The 18,987-nt window shown below is 37.7% G+C and overlaps 1 protein-coding gene and 1 non-coding gene across 4 annotated transcripts in view; one reads left to right on the top strand and one right to left on the bottom strand.

The window, feature by feature from the left end:
* The window catches only part of PLXDC2 (plexin domain containing 2), a 414,339-nt gene that overhangs the window by 133,619 nt on the left and 261,733 nt on the right, over positions 1-18,987 (bottom strand). The window lies entirely within an intron of this gene.
* Positions 6,373-6,444, top strand: TRNAR-GCG (transfer RNA arginine (anticodon GCG)). The gene has a single exon. It is a non-coding gene; the product is annotated as a tRNA-Arg (tRNA).

The following is an 18,987-nucleotide window of genomic DNA, read 5'->3' as shown; positions in this document are numbered from 1 at the left end:
ATATTCAAGCATTCATTCACATTCAACTAGGGATATTTTGTGATGTTCAATGAATTTCTGTTTGCTTTTATATGTGACCATGTATTTTATTTCTTCTTACTTTATACATACCTTAGACAGAAAGAGAATCTAAACCATGAATCCTTAGATATCTGAAAATGTTACTTTCCTTCCTACTTTATTAGGGATATTATTTTTCCATCTCCTCCTCAACATTTTTACTTCAATTATACCTTAACATCTAGTTATCCAACCGAAGGAAAGCAGTAGCAAATGTTATTCACAAAAATGGCTCATTTACTTCTCATTTTACTGAACCTTTGACCAGAATAATACTGGAACGAGGCAGAAATGGATACAGGTATGTGGCGAACAAAAGGCAGTCAATAGGACCGCAACTCTGGGACCACCCAGAGTGAATGAATAATGCTACACCTGCTCTTAGGTTAACTGGTATGAGAAGTAGAAAAAGACCTTCCATGTGCAGTGGCAACACTTTATTGCCTCCCAGGGATAATGAGAGAAATTTGTACATATATCTTTTCAACACCTTTACATTTATATCTGCCACAAAGGCTGGGGGAGCAAAGCTATCATCTTCTTGAGTTGAAAAAGGCACTTCTCAACGGGGACCTCAGGAAGGCACTGCCACTATTTTGCAATTGATAATCTGGTTCTCTAATATGTAGCTTTTGAGGCAGAGCAGCAAATACCCATATCTTAAAATGTGCTTTTGTGTAACTGATTCAGACTGATCAGAACTGAAGGGATGAATTTTCTTTTATTTCACTTTGATGTTTGCTAAGGCAGAGCATGAAAAGGTTCTCCATGCTGGGAAGAATTCTTTCCTGGACATCCGTCCGCAGGTCCTGATCAATGTGTGAATGGAGCAGTCAAGGTGGCAGCTGGCGAATTTGGCCTTGATGACATAACCCAGTCATTAAGAGGGCTCCTCGTATATGTGCCCAAAGCTCAACAAAGCCAAGGAAAGCCTATATTCAATCAGACTCCAGTGCTAAAGTAATACCCCTTTAAATTTATTAAAATAAAAATGAATGATGTTTTAACCTTTCTACAAATCTGGGGTACAGGAGACCTGGGAAAAAAGAGGCAAGATTTATTAGAGTTCACTGTTCAGGCTTCAACATTGTCATTGTCAGAAACACTATCTGGGTACATAATGACCATCAGCTGTCTCCTTCCTATTTAAACCTTCTCTCAGAGAGAATCTGGTGAATGATTATGTACTACAGTGTGAATGGCATATGATCTTTACCACGGTATCCCCTCTCAGGAGTATTTAAATGTTATTTGAGGAAGAGGATTCTCCTTAAGCTAAAAAAAAAAAAAAAAAAGGTTCTCTCCTGTTGTTACCAACAAGGGGCTGAAATTACCCCAGTAGGCGTCTACGCACTGCTGACCTTGGGCTGGAGGGTCAGCACAGGTCTCCAACTAAACCCATATCATCCTGCAAAACGTGGAAGGTAAAGTCACGTGAATGTGGGTCACCATCCCCTTCAGGTGACCATTGTCATCCTCTCTAGGCTCTGCAATGCTGGAGATTTTTAAAGACTTGATACCACAAAACAGTTCATCTCAAGTGTTAGAGTGACATGCTGGTCCCTCTGGCTTATGGCTGCTACCCAATGACTTTGAAAGTATACAAAACCCTAATTTCATTAGATATAGCCATCTCAGATAACCTATATTGGAAGAGAAAGAGGTTTAAAAAAATGCATTATGGATTTATCTCCTTCTTGTGCTGTTCAGTTGCTCAGTCATGTCTGACTCTTTGTGACCCCATGGACTGTAGCACTCCAGGCTTCCCTGTCCTTCACCATCTCCCAGAGCTTACTCAAACTCATGTCCATTGAGTCAGTGATGCCACTGAAACGTCTCATCCTCTGTCATCCCCTTCTTCTCCTGCCTTCAATCTTGCCCAGCATCAGGGTCTTTTCCAATGAGTCAGCTCTTCGCATCAGGTGGCCAAAGTATTGGCGTTTAAGCTTCATCATGAGTCCTTCCAATGAATATTCAGGATTGATTTCCTTTAGGATTGACTGGTTTGATCTCTTTGCTATCCAAGGGACTCTCAGGATATTGGGTCAATATACTCATCTTTGTATACATGTTGGTTGGCTTGAGAAAGTCTCTTGCATTTAAATAATACATTGGTTTTCAAGAAGAACTGTTGAATCTCAAATGTCACAACCTAACATATAAAGCCCTCTATGCTTTGGTCACTGCCTGACTCTTCCACTTTATCTGCCACCTCTAATCCACAGGTGAGTCACACAGTTATGTATCACTCTTTGTGACCACCAAGCTCCTCTGTCCCTGGAATTCTCCAGGCAAGAATACTGGAGTGGGTAGTCACTCCCTTCACCAGGGGATCTTCCTGACCCAGGGATCAAATCAGGGTCTCCCGCATTGCAAGCAGATTCTTTATGGTCTGAGCCACCTGTGAAGCCCATGGGCTACAGTCCATGGGGTTGAAAAGAGTCGGACATGACTGAGAGACTAATACTTTCACTTTCTCCTCCATACATAATCTGGGCTTTGATTCTCACAGCTCTCTGTGGGTGCCATGGATTTGATGCATTTTCACATGCTGCTTTTTCAGCCTGAAATACACTTTCCCCCTTTGGTGTCCTAGAAAATCCTATTCATGTTTCAAGCTTCAATTTAAATGTCTCCTCTTGTGTGAAGACTTCTTTTATCCTCTCCAACCCCATAAGATTTGATTACACCCTTTGGAGTTCCAGCCCTATGCTCACCTGACTTCTACTACAGGTCTGATCACACTGAGTTACCACTGTGTGTTTTCATATCCATCCCCTGGCCTCTCCCCTCACTTATCACCTGTTATAGACTCTAGGGGACGGAGGCCATGACTTGTTCATATTTGTGTCTCAACACAAGTTCTAACAGTCATTCATGTCCACATCCATTTGCAGGCAATAGTTGAGTGCTTGGTGTGTTGGAGGGATTACCCTAGGCACTGAGGTTACTGTAGGGAGAGGACATTTTTTGGACTTTTCCAGAGAATGCTGTGTGTGTGATGAGGTTGGAGAACAACAGTCAGCGGTCAGTTCTGGGAGCTTTTGCCAACCATGGCAAAGGTGGGGGGCATTTTTTTTTTTTTTAAGCCACACCGTGTGGCTTACAGGATGTTAGTTCTACAACCAGGGATCAAACCTGGGCCCTCTACAGTGGAAGTAGAGAGTCCTGACCACTGAATCACCAGGCAATTCCTTGACCTTTTTTCAAAGGCTGCAGGAGCACACTGAAGGGTTGAATCCAAGACTTAACACAACCAGATCTACTTTACTGGAAAAGGACTTTGATAAACATCATATTCAGAAGAGTGTTTATTTCCAGTGAAGAACACATGGAGAAGGGTACATAGTAAAATTCAGCTCTGTCCATTTTACCCACTTCAGTCAGTATTGGGTACACACATGTTTTCTGTATTATTCATATGTTTTATATGGCTGGAAATTTTTTGTATGGAAGTTTTTTGATTACTGATTCAATTTTCTTACAAATTACAAATGTGTTCAGATTTTCTGTTTCTTAAGGATTCAGTCTTGGTAGGTTTTATGTTTCTAGAAGTTTACCTATTTCTTCTAGCTTATCCATTTGTTGGTGGATAATTTTTCACAGTAATCTCTTATGATCCTTTACATTTCTCTGATATAACTTGTATTCTCTTTCATTTCTGATTTGAGTCAGTTCTCATTTTTCTTAGTCTAATGGTTTGTCATTTTTGCTAATCTTTTCAAAAACCAAGTCTTAGTTTTATTGATTTTTCTATTGTTTTGCTGTTCTCTTTTTCATTTATTTCTTTTCTAATCTTTATTATTTCCTCGCTTCTGCTAACTTTGAGCTTAGTTTGTCCTTCTTCCTGTTTCCCGAGATGTAAAGTTAGGTTACTTGAAAACTTTCTTCTTTTTTAATGTAGGTGTTTATAGCTATAAACTTCTTAGTACTTCTGCTAATCCCATAAATTTTGGTATGCTGTGGTTTTGTTTTGATTTGTCTTAATATATCATCTGGTTTCCCTTTGGTTTCTTGTTTGACCCATTGGTTGTTCAAGGGTATGCTGTTTAATTTCCACATATTTGAGAATTTTCCAGTTTTCCTTCTGCTATTAATTTCTAATTTCATACCACTGTGGTTGGAAAATATGCTTGATATGATTTCAATCTTTTAAAATATGTTAAGATTGTCTTGTGGCCTAATATATGATCTATCCTGGAGAATGTTCCATGACTTGAGAAGAATGTGTGTTTTGCTACAGATGAGTGGAATATTATGTATGAAATGTGAAGTTCATTTGGCCTGCAGTGTTATTTTGGCCTAAGCCTGCTATTTCCTAATTGATTTCTGTTTGGATGTTGTTTCCATTATTGAAAGCAGAGTACTGAAATCTCAAACTATTACTGATAACTTCTTGTAGTTTGCCAGTGTTTGCTTTATATATTTAGGTGCTCTGATGTTGGGTGCACAAATATTTGTAACTGTTATAGCTTCCTGATGAATTAACTCTATCATAATACAATATATTTTGTCTTTTGTAACAGTTTTTGACATAAAGTCTATTTTATGTGATATAAGTATAGTTACCCCGTTCTCTCTTGGTGCCCATTTTCAAGAAATATGTTTTTCCAACCCTTACTTCAAAATCTGTATACATTCTTAAATCTAAAGTGATGGCAGATAGTTGGATATATATATATATATATATATATATATATATGTATATGTATATATATACATACATTCAGCTATTCTAAGTCTTTTGATTGAGGAGTTTAATACAATTATATTTAAAGCAATTATTATAAAGAAGGACTTACTATTGTCATTTTGTCCATTGTTTTCTGTCTTGTAGTAGTTCTTTTGTCCATCTTTTATTCTCTTGCTATCTTACTTTGCATTTCATTGATAATTTAGTAATGGTATACTTTGTTTCCTCCCTCATGTATCTTTTACATGTGTTATTTTTCTGGTTACCATGGAGCTTACATAAAACATCTTATAATATTAACAGTCTACTTTAAGCTGAGAACACTAATATTTGGTTATTCTTAACCGATTTTAAAATGGAGTAAATATGCTGCAATGACTACAGCATAATTTTTTATACTGTTTATTGACAAAGCAAACATTCCACTTTGACATTTTTGGTTTAAGCTTTTGAACTAAACAAAACCAAATGTTAGTTTATAAATATGTATATTTTGCTTGGAGAACATCTACAGTCCAAGTGAAATATATTTTTTCTGAATCTCAAGACAAATGTTTTCAAAAAGTCTAACTCTGGATTAAAAGAATTACTTATCTTTCAAATTATAAACATCATCACCAGAGCTGTTGGTGTAGATTAAAAAAAAATTAAAAAACAATTCAGTTTTTAAAGTAAAAACCAATTCGGTTATTTTAGGGAATTCAGTTTTTTTAAGTGTTTAAGTAACCATAGCTGCTGGTGTAGATTTAAAAAACAATTCAGGAGTTATTTTAAAATGGTATGAAGAGTTTACCATCAAGGTTAAAGTAAACAAGGTTATGTCAAAGTAATAGAAAATGATAGAAGAAATTTTAAGGCATTGTATTACTTAATTTATTGAGTAACTAAGGTTTACCAGTCTGTCACCCACACTAAACTGAATGTCCCTATGGAGCAGGGAATGCATCTGTTATTGTAACCCCTTCTGCCTACTGCTCTGTGTAGCACCTAATGGGTTCTCAATAAATGTTGGCTGATTTCTGTTGTGAAACTAAGCAGAAGGGAGAGTACTAAAGATATATTTTAGTTTAGCTTGGTAGAACTATATTCCTTTTTGAGAGAGGAGTGGTAGACGACAAGCCCAGCTAGGAGCCAGAGGTGATTAGAAATAATTCAGGTGTGAGGTGACCTAACTGTTGACAGTGAGAATGGAAAGGAAGAGACGGGTCAAACAGAGTCTATGAGGGGAAGAAAACAGAGAAAAGATGATCAGAAGGGAAAAAAAAAAAAACCACTTTAACTTTATAATGTAGAAAAAAAGTGGAGAGATGGAGGAAATAGGGAGCAAGGTTTAGGAGGGGAGGTGATGATTATCCAAACCTGAGGTCCTCAGGGGTTGGCCACCTGGAAAAGCAGAGTGGAGGCGGGACAAGAGATGGCACATCACAGTGGTCAGTCTACAAAGGCTGGCCAGAGGACAGGGATGCTGAAGCCAGCCTTCCTGATGGAGCAGAGTGAGCACGGAAGGAGACTGAGGAGGCCAGAAAAAGAGGGAATGAGCTGGGAAAGAGCATCACAGAAATCCAAAGAGGTGAATGATTTCAAAAGAGGGTGTGTCTACAATATGTAATGTATGAGCTTCCTTGGTAGCTCAGATGGTAAAGCGTCTGCCTGCGATGCGGGAGACCCAGGTTCAATCCCTGGGTGGGAAAGATCCCCTGGAGAAGGAAATGGCAACCCACTCCAGTACTCTTGCCTGGAAAATCCCATGGATGGAGGAGCCTCGTAGGCTACAGTCTATGGGGTCGCAAAGAATCTGATACAACTGAGCGACTTCACTTTCTTTCTTTTTTCTACAATATAAATGCATTCAGTAAGAAAAATAAAATAGAAAATTTCTGATCAGGGCATTTCTTGTTACTACTTATGATAACAGAAAAAGGAAAGAGAACCCATTTACTGTAAAAGGTGATAATGAAACAGCTCTAAGTGGCATGGTCTACCTTTTAATGCCCTCCTTGAGCAGCACTAAATGATCTATTCAGTTTTCTCCCCTGGATAGGCAACAGCATGTCTTTTCCTTTCACTGTTTTTTCCATTCCTTTCTTCACAATCTCTTCTCTATTTCCCCTTTCCAGAAAGCCTTTATCCCCAACGAACTACTCCTGACAAAATCGCACCTTCTTCAGCTTTATCTTCTTCCTGAGCCATTTTCCATCCCTACCAGGCAGATGTCTTGCATTCCTTTGAACTTTCCCATCATCTTTCAACTTTCCCATGACATGGAGAATATTTTTGGCACTTCTACATATTTTGTGTGTTTCTTGTTTCTTTTGCTAGTCATATTAATTTTTCTTCGAAGATGGAAACGATCAGACTTAGCATTTACTACATCTGCATGAATGTTTGGAAAACTGTGCTTTTCATTTCATTTATTCCTCCATTTATCAATCCAAGGGCTGACTCAGGCCAGACGTTCTTTTGGGGGCGGGATAGAGCACTGAAAGATAGAGAGGGTCTTACTTTCTGGGAGCTTACTTTCTATGTTGGGTGTACACTGACTAGTTAAATGTCTTTCTAATTCTAAAGATTTATTATTTTAAGGATCGTTTCTTAATTATGGTGGTATTTTTAAAACATACCTATTCTCCACTGAGATAATCTTATAGTTCCTTTCCATTTGAAAGGAGATATTAGAAAGACCATTTTAAAATAGAAAATTACTGATTACAATTATCATTAAGAAGAGAAGCCTTTAGAAAAGAAGATGTTTTCTCAGACAAAATAATCAAACTGATCTAATTCTTTAGAGCTAAGCTTACAAACACTGGGGCAGAATGTCCTAGAAGAAGAAAGATTTTGTTATAATTAGTTTTTAATGTTTTCAGTGCATCACTGGAAACACAATTTAATATATCAAGTTAAGAGAGAAGCTGCTTTTCCAATCAAGGAATAATAATATCTAATATGCTCAAGTTGCCAATTTGTATGGAAACATTTAAAACCACTACAAGGCAGTAATTCCCACTGGAGGCAGCAACATAGTATCTTAAAAAATAATGCATTATAAAAAATGATGACATATTATGTCATTGTGACAATGCCCCAAACTCAATAGCTGTTGCTAAATACATCTTGGAAACAGGGTGATGAAAACATATCATAATATGAAGGTTAATTGGTATAAGCAGAAATTTGGGAAAATATGATATTTTATTTCAAAAAATTAAAAAAATGTAAATATAAAACCTCCTTGAGTTACAGGTCAGCATTTCAAATCATAATAGTTGGAGTTCCTTCTCATTTTTTAAACCAGGCAATGTATTGTTCCACAATTAGAAAAAGTTCAAGTTTTTCATTTTCTTTTTCAGAAAAATGATCAAGACATTTGTTGATCTGATTTTTTTTATCCTTTATTTTATACATAAACAAATGAAACCTCCAATCCATATAACTTTTTCTTGACTGGATTACAAAATCTTTTTTTAAATAATTTTTTTCTTTTATTTAAATCCACTTTTGATCTAAACTTTGCATCTATTGCAAACTTACTATCCATTGAATAATTCTAAAAAAACAAAATATGTTCTGGAGATCTACTCTATAACATAGGTCTTATAGTTAAAAATATACTTCAAATTTTATTAGGAGGGTAATATCTTACCACAAAAGAAAAACAATATAAAAATCAATCAATCAATCATGTGGGAGGAAACCGTGGGAGGTGATGGATTTATTTATGGGCTTCTCAGGTGGTGCTAGTGGTAAAGAACCCATCTGCCAATGCAAGATGTGGGTTCAATCCCTGGGTCAGGAAGATCCTCTGGAAGAGGGCATGGCAACCCACTCCAGTATTCTTGCCTGGAGAATCCCACAGACAGAGGAACCCAGCAGGCTACAGTCCATAGGGTCACAATGAATCAGACAAGACTAAAGCAACTTGGCACAAAAACACAAATTTATTTATAGATTTGATTGTGGTGATGGTTACATCAGTGAATATTTATCTCCAAACTCATAAAGTTGTATACATTAAATATTTACAGGCTTTTGTATGGCTATAGTACCTCAACAAGGTGACTTTAAAATAAGAAATTTTTAAAAACTAAGGCAAATCATATATTGGGTTGGCCAAAAACGGGCCAATCCAATACTTGGAAAGTTCAAAAGGCAACAAATTAGAAGATTGGGGATGAATGGGGATTTGGAACAATAGCAAATGACATAACCTCTATCAGAAAGAGGTGATGATGAGATCTCCTTCAGTTTAAATATTCATAATAGCCCCTATCCATCCTTTTCAAATACTGGTGAACTGGCATCAGTCCTTTTTTTGCATCCATATGATTTTACCCAACCTACCATGCACAGAACTTCTAATTGCCACTAACATCTTTCTCTTTTCCCTCACATAACATTTATTTAGTATCTACTGTGCACAAGACATTGGAGAGAGCATAGGAGAAACTTTAGACTGTTATCATATCTGTTCTCTGTGCCTTGATTTTTTTTTTCCTTAATGCTTTATTAGTTCAGCTTAGAATATTATTTTTGAAACATTTTAGAATGCCTTAGAGTTTTCAATCTAATGTACATTTTCAAGGGGGGTTTTTGGTATGTGGTAATCTCTACATTTATTTGAGCAGGATATGCTGTTTTTTAAATAGCTGCCTATCGCTCAGCCCTACAGACACAACTTGAGAAACACCACAGTATAGTGAAAAGGGCAGAGCAGGAAGGTCCAGGAAGAGTCACTGCTAACGGTGACCTGCTGACCTGCCGTATTGACTAATTTTCCATTCAGGGGTTACTGGTAACAAGACATCATCTGTCTTTTTTGAGAAAGATCGACTAGAGCTTCTTGTTTAACAATCTGCTTTTGTCCTCAAGAGATTTGTCTGTTCCCTGAATTATGCCCTCCCCTTGATTATGATACAAGATTCTGAATTAAGTTTCTTGAGCAAACAGATGAAGAAAATGGAAGATGAAGTTTTTCTTCATGCTAAATATGTAGTAAAGATTTATTTCAAATATTTCAAAGTCAGAGTAAGATACATAAGCAGAGAATAGGAATCCAGGAAGTCTGATAGAACTGCAATGTATTTAACTTGTACCTGGAACCACTTATAAAACCTAGGACAAAGATTAATCTAAAAGAATTATTAAAGATAACTATTTAGGAGTAATATTCTAGATGAATTTGTTGACTTTTCCTCCTTTTGTTTATATTGCTTCTTGAAGTTGTTTTCTTTTAGATAAATATCTACCTCCTTACCACTAAGAGGTACATATTTTGAAATAATTTTCATTCTAAGGACATGAATCCAAACACTGAAGCTAAAGTACCATAAACTGAATAAACTCTAATGTTCAAAACACCCAAAAGTGAATAAATCTTTCTCTGCCTTGGCATCTGTTCATCAGGAAGACTTTTGAAAGTCACCTCTGCATAATAACTCTCCCAGAACAGTTTCAGAACCTTGACTGTGACAGTGAAGAAAGGCCACTGCAAATCACTATGCTGAGGACAGTGTCTCATAAAGGTAGATTTAATCTTACAATTCATTAAAATAAAAAACCCCAGAAGTTTACTTGTCACATGTTAGAAGCTTATTTCTGCTTTTATGTTTACCCAAGCTCTTCCATTCTTCGGTTTTCCATCCATCCATACACTTTCCCTTCAGAAATCTCAAAATTAACCTCTTCTGGAAGAGCATAACTCATTATTCAACCTTCAAAAAGCATTTATAGAAGCACTAAGTATACAATGGAAAACAGCAAAGACATGGCTTCTAGCCTGGCAAATCTATTTATTGGCGAAAAATATCTAAACAAATAACCAGAAACATTAATATATACTAAGGGATGGTGACAAATGCTATACTAGGAAGAAAATATACTGTATGCAGCATAAAGTTGACATTATACATTATATAGTGTGTGGAATATAGCATGTATAATAGAGTCAATAGCATATAGCATGTAGCACACAGTGTGTGGTATATAGAATTTACCATGTATTAATAGTATTTAGCATAGTATATAGTAGACAGTTAGGTGAGTGCCCTGAAAGGCTGAACTGAAGGATGCTTAGGAATTAACAAGCATGCATTGGTGAGGGAGAGTTCCAGAAGAGGAAAAAGGCATGAACGGCCTTGAGATGGTAAGGAGCATGGTTCCTTTGAAGACTGAAAGGAGGTCAGCATTGCTGGGCCACAGCCAACGTGAAGGAAAGAAAACCTCCAACTTAAACTCCCAAGCTGTCATTCCACCTCCATCCGAACACTACCCACTCCTTGCTCCCCACACAGTCCACCTCCACGTGACCCAGCAAGGCGCTTGGTTGGGGATGAAGAAGAGCCATTCATCTCAAAGGATCATCTGAAAGGACATTGTTGAGCAAATTCTCGCATAGTGGCCACAGGTAAGGGATGTCAGCATAGGTATTCTCTTTCCTACCATCTACGGATACTGGAACACGTAAGGGAGTGCTGTGGGGGAGGAGGCGAGGAATAGAGGTGAGAATATGAGCGAGCAGAGGAGCAGAGTCCTCTCTCACTTCCTTCTTGCTCACCTCCCCTTCCCTGCCTGCCACCCCTCAACCCCCTCAACCCCTGCAAGTCTGTTCTGCAGGTAGCAAGCTCATGGTCTCAACAAAACCAGAGGTGTTTTTGGAAGGATGGCGGGGGGGGGGGGGACGAGATGTGTCTAGTTCAGAGCAGGGATTACATGGCCTACAAGGAGAGAGCAAGCTCTGCCACAGAAGGTGAGAGAAAACCCATGCGTTAACAAAGAAGACCAGCATCTAAGACATTTGTGTCCACTAACGCATTCAAACCAAGAACGGTCGATATGGGACCTAGTTGCTGGCAGTGAAGATTTGGTAATTTCATTATGAAAACAATATATTCACACGGAAAGCAGTTAAAATAACATAACAATATATAAAAAAGAGTACCATCACACACTGGAGATTGTCTCAGTGGAATTTCAACACATAGCTGAATTTGATCTGGGAAAATTCATATAGAAAATAAGAATCAAGGCAAGATACAAAGAATAGGAAGGCTGTTGGAGTTTTTAAAAATTATTTTTAACAGTTTTATAAAGCATCAAAGCACTGCTGCTGAAGCTGAAGCTCCAATACTTTGGCCCCTGATGTGAAGAGCCAACTCATTCATAAAGACTCTGATACTGGGAAAGATTGAAGTCAAAAGGAGAAGGGGGTGGCAGAGGATTAAATGGTTATATAGCATTACTGACTCAATGGACATAAATTTGAGCAAACTCTGGGAGATAGTGAAGGACAGAGGAGCCTGCTGTGAAGTCCATGGGTTCATAAAGAGTTGGACACAACTTAGTGATTGAACAACAAAGCATCATGTTAAAATGTTGAAATGTACTTCCATGTAAAAGCTTTGAAAACAAAAATTATACAAAGTAAAATAAAAATCAGATTTGCTTCTGCTACCCAGAGATAACTACTGTCATTAACATTCTCAGTTTTTTTACATTCTCTCTCCCTCAACAATCTTCTTACATTTCCCTAGACAATCAATTCTCTCAATATAAAAGCGACTACTGAATATTTTGTCCTCTCCTCAAATCTCCCACACACTTCTCAGACCTCCTCACTCTCAGCTGATGATTTTATTTTTTATTTCACAGGGGAAGCAGAAGCTGTGGTAAGAACTGTCTCCCATCCAAGACTTTCTCATCCCACTGGTTATCTTTCCAACACCCTTCGACTCCGAAGGACTCTGCTCCTCCAATTGTATCTTCTAAAAGATATGGCTTCCTAGTTTCCCAAACACACACACACACACACACACACACATCTCCTCTGGCTTCACTTCACACAAAATAAAACCAAAACTTCCTTTGACTCCACTTCTTTCCCAGCTAGGCTCCTATTTTTAAGCACTTCTGCACAGAATTGTTTTAAAGATTTGTTAAAAATGCAGTCTCCTGTCACCCATTTCAAGTCCTCGCCAACTTTCCCCTGAACTCACACCTATCAGGTTTCTGTTCCCAGGACTCCTTCCAGACTGTTCTTATCAAGGTGAGCAGTGGTCCCACACTGCCCATCCAGTGCTCAGCAGAGCCATATTAAGACCTTCGAGGGGACTTTTTTCCATAAAAAGTACCTAAAAAGATATTTAATAAGTATTAAAATGATAATTTATGTGTATTGTTATAAAGAAATATAACATAGGTTGGATTCATTGTTATATTTATTGTTATTATATTCATATCTTCTTTTTGAGGCTTCCCAGGTGGCGCCAGTGGTAAAGAACCTGCCTGCCAATGCAGGAGACATAAGAGATGCGAGTTTGATACCTGGGTCGGGAACTCACTCCAGTATTCTTGTCTGGAGAATCCCACGGACAGAGGAGCCTGGTGGGCTATGGTCCATGGGGTAGCAAAGAGTTGGACACAATTGAAGCAACTTAGCAGGTAGCGGAAAACCTGGCTGTGACAGTGACTTTTAAGTCCTCATCTTACTCAGACTCTCAGGAGAATTCCACATAATTGATTATCCTCTTCTTGAAAGCTATTTTCAAATGTCTTCAATGACACTACAATCTTGGTTTTCTTCTTACGTTGCTAGTTTCTGTTTCAAAGCATTCTGCCTCCTTCATGTTTAGTTTCTTAGTCATGTCCAACTCTGTGATCCCATGGACTGCAGCCCGCCCGGCTCCTCTGTCCATGGGGATTCTCTAGGCAAGGTTACTGGAGTGGGTTGCCAGGCCCTCCTCCAGGAGATCCACCCAACCCAGGGATCGAACCCAGGTCTCCCGCATTGCAGACAGATTCTTAACCATCTGAGCCACCAGGGAAGCCCTCTCGTTCCTTATTACCTTGTAAATATTGGTGTGCTCCAGGGCTGAGTCTAGGACCCTGTTCTGTCTACCTACACTCAATTCCTAGGTACTCTCAACTTGTCCTGTGGCTTTAAAAATTGATTACTCCTAAACTTGAATCTCCAATCTCCACTTCTCCCCTTAATTCCAGACTCAGAAATTGTAAAAGTTGGGTTTTTTTTTTAATATCTTTATTTGAATGTTTTATAGGAATCTCAAACTTAGCAGGCTGATTCCTACTTCAATCCTGTTCTTCCCCTGTTCTGTACCACAATAAATAACACTATCATTCATTCAGCTGTTCAAGACAAAATCCTTAAAGTGACCCTAAACTTTCACATGTTCTCATAGGCCTTATCCAATTCATCAGCAAGTATTATCAGTAATACCTTTCAAATATATCTAAAAGACTTCCATTAATGGTGATGGAGCAGGACCAGATATATAATCCATTTAATAAACATTACAGAGCAGTTCAATTTATGGGTTAAAGGAGAGTAGGAATAAGTAATGACTATACCTTGGGATGAGGGCTGTATTACAGAGAGAAATAGGAAAGTTAGGGAAGAGTGTGCAATTACTCTCAAAGAGGTGATGGTATTTATGTACTGCATTGGAGGAAACACTGAGTTATCTGCCTGCAATGCGGGAGACCTGGGTTCAGTCCCTGGGTTGGGAAGATCCCCTGGAGAAGGACATGACAACCCACTCCAATATTCTTGCCTGGAGAATCCCCATGGACAGAGGAGCCTTGCAGACTACAGTCCATGGGGTCACAAAGAGGCGAACATCACTGTGTTACTAAGCACAGCACACGGGGGTTATCTAAATCAAAGAAGAAATAGGATCCCACATCCTGAAACCAGTCAAGTAAATTAATAAATGAAATATTTTTTTAAGAGGAAAGAAATAGGTATAGGATGGTGTTTAAATATAATAACAATGTAGAATGTAGACTGCAAATCTGCATATATGGAAACTTATGAAATATAAAAATAAAGATGAGAAGCTGAGTGACATCTTAGAGCATGCTTGTATACACGAAACAGCAGAAGGAACAGTAAAGATCTCTTAGAAAGTTTGGTTAAAAAGGAAAAGAAATAGATGTATATATATATATATATATATATATATATATATCTGAATAATTTTGTTGTACTCCTGAAACTAACACAACGTTGTAAATCAACCATACTCCAATAAAACAAAAATCACCAAGATACTGTTATATTAGAATCTAAACGGAGACAATATTTCATCAGGAACTGATGCCCAGCAGAGCCTAAAGCCACAAAGAGCGCAAGGAGAATGAGGATCTGTCATCTGCCCTCAGATTGGTTACGGTGCTGGGCACTACTAAAGCAGGCCAGTGTTGTAATGACAAGCCTAAGGAAGCCAAAGGAAGAGCATTAAGAACTTTTCAATGAAGGCAACAATCAAAGATATTTTTAGTAGAAGGAAAACATGGTAACAGGAGAAAACGGAGTGAAACAAAACTTTATCACGATCTGTAAGATAGGAAGTGTATAAAAGCTGAAGAGAAGGAAGTGGGAAACATCAAGAGACAAGGACAGAAAGGACTGATGCTGAGTGTAGCTTCCTCTGGAGTCTAAATCTAAAGAATAACATGATGGACAGTGGTTGGCAAGAGTGTATTTTATTTAGGCTTATAATTAAATTCTCCTGCCTTGACTCAGAATTCACACAAACCTTCACTGAACTCAAATGAGAGCCATCCCGTTGTCCACTATGCCTTGGAAGAGTGTGGTGAGTACATCAACATTATCCCACCCTCTGAGATCTTTAAACATAGTATATTATCTCCATACTCCGTTTTCAGAAGTCACGGTGTCCCCAGTCCAGATGCCATTAATTATTTTATCTTTAATCATGCCTTTTCTTCATCACTTATTTTCATCACTCCGTGGAGAAAAATTTTTGAAATAGGTGAATGGCAGCCACTGGCCAATGAAAGCCTTGACATTTTAAAGATAACAAGTTCAAACTGAATTACTAACCTAGAAAGTGAGGACAACATAAGATGATATGGTGATTATCTTGTAACTGCCAATACTGCTCACAGTTAGTTTCTTAGACATTTTTCTTTTAACTTGTGTGGATATGACTTAAACTGCTAATGCCTAATATGCAATTTTTATCTCAGTTTAGATGAGTGCCCAGCAAAAACTGTGTTTTTGTGATGAATATTTTTAAGATCAACTGATTGAACCACAAACCAAAATGCAAAATGCACCAAAATAATTGGCAAAATTATTTAAATAACCAAAAGACTGCCCTTTCATTCTTGTCACTTTTGTATCTCAAAAGAGATCAAACCAGTCAATCCTAAAGGAAATCAGTCCGGAATATTCATTGAAAGGACTGATGCTGAAGCTGAAGCTCCAATACTTTGGCCACCTGATGTGAAGAACTGATTCACTGGAAAAGACCCTGATGCTGGGCAAGATTGAAGGCAGGAGGAGAGAGGGATGACAGAGGATGAGATGGTTGGATGGCATCACCGACTCAATGGACATGAGCTTGAGCAAGCTCCAGGAGTTGGTGATGGACAGGGAAGCCTGGTGTGCTGCAGTCCATGGGGTCACAAAGAGTCGGACACGACTGAGTGAGTTTCACTCGTTCATTTACTCAGGAGGGAGGAGAGAATAGCAACAGGAGTGACACGACCGACCTGATCGACTGAGTTACAGTCAATTCTCAGTTACGTTGAATGCCTTCTGAACTACACAACATGTCTGCACTTGTGTGATAAGTTCACCATGTTTATTGTACTTCCACCCTTCACCTTGGAGGAAGAAGTTATTTATATCACATCACCTCCATGTTATGGATTTTCTGTTTTGTTGCTATGGAAACCTCCTCTTTTCTTTTTCTTTTCCTATCACACCTCTGCCCATATCTATATGGAATTACAAATGGAAACACAAGATGAATTACAAATTTATGAAAACATCATCACAAACTCCTACATGCAGACTAAGCAATTGGTAACTTGGTCTCAGTGAAAAAGAAGAGGATTAGTGTTTCTCTACATGAATCATTGTTTTAACCAGAAACTCTTTAACACTTTCCCTCACCACTTCCTATGGTTTTCCACAGCTAGGAATACTTCCATGGAGAGTCAGCATTTGCTAGAATGACATTCTCTTACTCACTGGGCCCTTACCGTGTTATTTATCTCCAGCAACAAGATAGAGACAAAGTTTGTTTTCTAGAAGCTAGTCTCTCAGTTTCCTCCTACAAATTCTGAGACAGAATAAGTTGTTAGACCCATACTTTCCATGAATTCCTTTTCTGCATATGAGAAATGTTTTGTTTTCCTTGGGCACCAATATTACATATTGATTTTATATTTTAAGTCTCGTTAAATCACAATTATGCTGTATGACCTCTTACATAAAGCTATTTTACATAAAAGTTATTTAGAGAATGTATTACTAAAATAATATAGCAAAACAAATAAGATTTCTATCAAACATAATTAAGAGAAGCTCTTTAGCAACCTAATCATTTACTCAGTCAACCCTAACTAGATTTTATCCTCCTGGAACTTTCTGTTAGATTTCTCAGCGGGGAGAGGGAATACTGTGAAAACAAGGAAAATTTTCTTATGGCTCAGAGATCCTCACCTAAACAACCTAGTGCTTTTTCCTTTTGGCTGCTCGTGTTCATTTTACATTTTATTGCTAAACAAAGGAACATTAAACAACAACAATGAAAAGCAATTCTTGAAACATCGTTTGAGAGTCTGTGGGAAACAGACTGGAAAGGGAAGTACTTAAAATATTCAATTCTTAATTTTTAAATAAAAGTTCAGTAAAGATTATTTAATTATGGTTTATAAAAATGATGGCTCTCCATGGAAATATTAACTTTGCAAATTATTATTTACTGACATGAGAACAATGGTCATAACATAATTAGATCAAAAAGAATGCTCTGAAAGATTCCTTTTGTGAATACACTACAAAATGTTAACAGTGATAATTCCTGGGTGCTGATGTTAATAGTGATTTCTGTTTCTATTTTTGTGTTCTTCAGTATTTTTGAAATATTTCAGAATATATCAGTTAGGAATGCTTTTGGCTGCAGTAACTGAAAATCTGACTAAGTGGCTTAAACAAATATCAGTTTAATTAACTAATTAAATATTCTTATATACCAAGAAGTTTGAAACAGGAAATTATTGGCATTGCTTCAGCTGCTTAATAATGACCTTCTTTCAATTCTCCCATCTTTAGCTTTGTTACTTTTTTCCCCCTTAAGGGCTTTTCTGCCTCATGATCACAAATTGTTACCTTAGTAACAGGTAATCATATCTGATTTCAAGGTAGAAAATGGGACCAGAAATAGCGTTAGTCATGCCTGTTCCATTTAGGTTCTTTACTGAAGCCCCTTTCTGAAAACTAACACCCAGACTCATTTTCTTTTCTGTCTTTTTTTTTTTCTTTTTACATCTCACTTGCCAGAACTAGATTACAGGAGCATCCCCAGCTGCACAGCATGGAGAGGCTGACTGCCAGAAGTGGTTTAGAGTCATCATAAGTCAATGACAATATCTTATAGAAATACTTAACCTTGGACAGAATCAGGATTCCATTAGGAAGGAAGAAAGTGGGAATGTGTATTTAACAGTGTCTTAGACTAAAACATCCACCACCCCACCACCACCTGCAAAGATATTCACATCCTAATCCCTGGAACATTTGAATGTTATATAATTTGGCAGAAAAAGATCTCTGCCGATCCTTGGGTGGTAAGGATCATCCTAGATTGTCTGGATGGACAATGCAATCCATGTATCCTTGAAACAAGGAGGCACCAGGAGATTAGACATGAGTGTGTGTGTGTGCACACACACACTAACAAATACACAGGAGAAAACAACGTGAGGATAGAGCAAAGAGAAATTAGAAGACACTGACCTTGAAGAGATTCAGACTGGAAGAGGCAAGTGACCTTCCCTTCCAGAGCCTACAGAGGCAATGCGACCCTGCCGACCCTGATGTCAGCCTAATGATACTCGCTTTGGACCTCGGGCTTCCAGAACTGAATACATTCTGGTTGCTTTAAGCTACCTAGTTTATGGAAATTTATTACAGCAGTCAAAAGTAACTAATAAAGATGAAAAATTGACATGTTATGTCTGCCACATAGACTATATATATGTAGAGAGACAGAGACAGAGAGAAACTGAGAGAGACCAAGTAATACACTAGTACCTTCCAAATCATGTATTTATTACTTTATAAAAGTATCATTTTAAAAATGAAATAATTTGTAAAACAGAGAATTAATTCTTCCCATATTTCCATCACAAGGAAATAATGTCTTTTCATCAAGGTGCTGCCCCCAAATTTAAACAAATTT

Source organism: Giraffa tippelskirchi, chromosome 13 (genome assembly GCF_054371585.1).
Source record: "Giraffa tippelskirchi isolate mGirTip1 chromosome 13, T2T-mGirTip1v1.2.pri, whole genome shotgun sequence".
Classification (NCBI taxonomy): Eukaryota; Metazoa; Chordata; class Mammalia; order Artiodactyla; family Giraffidae; genus Giraffa; species Giraffa tippelskirchi.
The sequence above is the reverse complement of the archived record's forward strand: the minus strand, read 5'-3'. Positions and strand labels throughout refer to the sequence as shown.